This window comes from Benincasa hispida, unplaced genomic scaffold (genome assembly GCF_009727055.1).
Source record: "Benincasa hispida cultivar B227 unplaced genomic scaffold, ASM972705v1 Contig625, whole genome shotgun sequence".
Classification (NCBI taxonomy): domain Eukaryota; kingdom Viridiplantae; phylum Streptophyta; class Magnoliopsida; order Cucurbitales; family Cucurbitaceae; genus Benincasa; species Benincasa hispida.
This window is the reverse complement of record NW_024064981.1, coordinates 139,931-144,058: the sequence shown is the minus strand read 5'-3', so window position 1 is coordinate 144,058 and position 4,128 is coordinate 139,931. Positions and strand designations below refer to the sequence as shown.

Below are 4,128 nucleotides of genomic sequence, written 5' to 3'. Positions count from 1 at the left end.
CGAGTTTTTTTTTTTTTTTTAAACATCTTTCATATTATTTATTTTATTTTTCAGTACAAAATTCTTTTTACAACATGTAGAATGAGAGAATCAAATTTCCAACTCCGAGGTTGACAATACAAATCTCATGTCAGTTGAGTTATGCTCATTTTGGCTTTGATAGAGCATCTAGTTGTTAAAATTGGGGGAACAAAAACCTTATTAGTCTATAAGTTTTCGTTATAGTTTCTATTTGGTTTTTAGATTGCAAAATATTACACTTTTAATTCTTAATTTTGAGTTTGATTTCAATTTAGTCTTAAAGTTTCAAAACGCTATAAATTTACCCTTGAAATTTGAGTTTTGTTTCAATTTGGTACTTAAATTTCAAGTTTTATACTTTTAACCTTGATTTTTTTTTTTAATTAAATATTCACTTTTAGCCTTTAGGAGCATTTGGTGTACAATTTAGAATCTTAAACCTGAGAATGTTAAGCCTGGGAGTTAGGCTGGGACGTTTAGATAGCTTGAGTTTAAAAAAACTATGTTTGGAGTACATTTTGGAAGTCTGGGTTTAAGAAACATGTGTTTGCAATGCAGACTTAGGAAGCCTAGGAATGAGGGCAGATGTATAAATATTAAGTTTGTAAAATATTTTCTTATATTTAATCAATAGTTATATTTTATATATAGTTCAAACTTGTCATCTTAATTATTTTAATATGGTTAAGTTTAAAATAAACTAACAAAGTTAGAAGAATTTTTTTGTTTTTTTTTGTTTTTTTTTAAAATAGAGTTATGACTAAATTTTTTATAATTTTATTTAATTATTGTTTTAGTAATTTAGTATTTTGATTTACAAGATTTTGAAATAAAACTTCATAGAATTTTGTCACTTTAACTAATTTGAAAATGATCAATTTTTTGTTATGACATGCTAACTTCAAATTGAAAGAAACTATTATAAGTCTTCTATTCAATTATGAAAAATTATTATTTTTTTAATCAAATTACATTTGAGGAAAAAAAAATCATAAAGTTTGACTTTTAGTTTTTATTTGGCGCTAAGTTGTTACGAATATTTTAATCTTTTATGTTTAAAAAACAATCTTAAATCTTCGAGCTAGTTAAACTGACCAACGTAAAAAAGTTGAAAAATATTAAATTATATTAGGGATTTGTATACATATAGCCTAAATAAATATACCTAATTATACAATTGCAATCTAATGAGTTATTATTTTACACAAAAATATGGTATAATTTACCTTTTTATAAGGAAAATATCTTAAATCTGAAAATTGTTACCCTCGTAAATGAAAACAAGAATTGACAAGAAGCTTTGAAGGAGAAAATGTGGTATATTTGATATATATAACACTATATATTTGAATCTTCTATAATAATAATAAAAAAAAAAGAGTATATTTGATAAGTGCATGAACAATACAATCTATATGATATATTGTCTTATATACCGAACAATATATTTGATGTATATTTACATTTCTCAGTATATTTGTAAACACGACAAAAAAAACAAACAATGATATATGCGATGTATTTTTACATTTTTTACTATATTACCATTATATTCTATATATACTTGAGATCTCAATAAATGGGTGATCGATTTTCAACTAGTAAAAAATAGAAATAAATGAAATCTCCTAAATGAAGGTAACATTAATTTTAAACAAAGAATGGAAGAAGAGAATTAAAAAAAAGATGATCTAATAATAATATTATTTTTAAAAAAACTCCAAAAGAAAAAATGATTAAAAGAAAGAGAAAGTGTATTTTTAAAAATATTATTGTAATTAAACTAAAGACCTTTTTAGAATGACTTAAAAAAATGTTCACTGTAGAGGTCATTGGAAGTGGTGACTGGAAGCGGTCACTAGAGTTGGTGCCAGGAGATTGGCCCGCGGCGGTAGTCAAATGTGGCGGTCGGAATTGGCCAACGCCGTTCATCGGAGGTGGTGTTCGGAAGTTGACCGACGAACTTTTTAAATTAAATTAGATAAAAAAAAAATAAGAAAAAGAAAAAAGGGTAACCTATGAGTTTTATAGTGTTTACTATTCAATCTCATAAGAAAAGGATGACTTCCTATGTCCTTGCTCCAAACAAAGGTTGGGTTTAGGATGCCTAACTCATCTAATCCCAACCCTTAAACCAAACTTCATTTTAGTGTTAATGTTTATTAATTAATTCATTCATCTCAACAACCTTAATTCATAATACTAATTTGGATGATGGTATTGTTGAGTTCATACTCAGAATGGCAAGAGCAAGCAAGAGTAGAGGTTTTTGAGATCTTTGGTAACAAGAAACCAGATTATGATGGTTCAAGTCGATTAAAAGTTGTGAGTGTGATGATATTCTCCTGCCTTTACTTTCTAGTTTCTATTCATTCGTTTTTTTCCTAATTTTAATCGTGTCTCATGTATGAAATTCAAATGGTTTTCTTTTCATATAAAGCAATCACATGAGAGTTTTGGAGCTATGAATATTCTAGAATAGTTTCTAATCTTAATCTCAATCAAGCTTATTGCCTTTGGATTATGCAAGTTCAAAGAATAAAAGCTATTTGTTAAACTTGGCATACTTACTTTTGATGGACATTTAAACCGTATTTTTGTGTGTCGAACACTTGGACATTCCGACAAGTATCAAACACTTGGTAGATGTACTAGAAATTAGTTGTACAAAGTCAAATAGGCCAACATCTGTTAGTTATGCATCGAACACTTTTTGAGTATACTAAATAGACACATATATGACAAAAAATAATAAATTTTGATAGTGAAGTACATCAAACTAATTCCTTAAGCATATAAATGCATAAACTCATTGACTTTGAATTTCTCTCTTGTATAATATATATATATATATATATGAATGTACCCTTGTCGTGTCCATGCCCTAGATAATATAAAAGTGATGTATCACTGTATGGATGTCATAGCCATATCTTATATCTGTATCTGTGCTTTTTAGCTAGGCATGTTGGCAAGGAGTGACACTTTAAATGTGACTTTTGAGGGGACGTGTGTCCTAAAAAGTTGTGTATTAGCTAACACATGACAAGTGACTTTTGTAATGCCACAAGTCACTATGATCTTGAACGAGGTTCTAAGGTTATACTCACTAGTTGTATTGTTAAAAAAGAAACAAGACTTGGAAAACTGGCTTTACCAACTGGAGTCATGTTGAGCTAACCAACTATTCTTATCCAACGTGATCCTGAGTCATGAGGAGAAGATGCAAATGAATTTAAATTAGAAAGATTTTCTGAGAGGGTTTCTAAAGCAACAAAAAAATCCAATTGCTTTTGCACCATTTGGTTGGGGTCCTTGAATATGCATAGGACAAAAGTTTGCCAAGATCGAAGCAAAAATGACATTATCAATGATCCTGCAACGATTCTCATTTGAGCTTTATCATCGTATACACATGCTCCCACCACCGCTTTAACAATGCAGCCTCAATATGGAGCTCACATCATCCTACACAAACTGTAGTTACCTACTTAAACTAAGTATTACCTTCCACATTCTCTACTTTGTCTATGTATAATTTCAAATCCTTCGAGGAAAATATACCTACACATGGTCTCAACTAATCACCCTTTTCAGTGCTCACCAGCTCCTACATAAACAGTTTTCAGGGTAATGGCGTCTACTCCTTTTTTGGGTTGAGATGATTAATGCTTGTAATTGTACAATTTATGTCTAAACTAAAGTTCACAAAACCAAGGAGGTCACTGTTCGACTGTACTTCCACTCCACCATTTGAAAGGTGACTCGATAGCTATAAATAATACATGTTCCTGACTCAAAATAGTCAAATTTATGGATAACTGACTTTTGAAAACTGGTCTTCTTTCCCATTGTCCTTTTGTCGAACAGTTCATCTACAATGAGTTCATCAGCAGCATTCTTGTTAACTATTTTAACCATAAAATGTACCACACAACAAACAAATGTTCAAGAATAGGTATAATAATTCCTGGAGACAAACATGTAACTACCACTAAATAATTAATTTGGACTATGGTTTAAGAGTTCATACTCAGAATGGTGAGAGCGAGCAAGATTAGAGGTCTTGGAAGTCTTCGGTAATGAAAGCCCAGATTTTGATGGTTT

The 4,128-nt window shown here is 29.7% G+C and overlaps 1 pseudogene; it reads left to right on the top strand.

Moving 5' to 3' along the window:
* Positions 1 to 2,223: 2,223 nt before the first annotated feature.
* Positions 2,224 to 3,504, top strand: LOC120069847 (annotated as a pseudogene).
* The last annotated feature ends 624 nt before the right edge of the window (positions 3,505 to 4,128 follow it).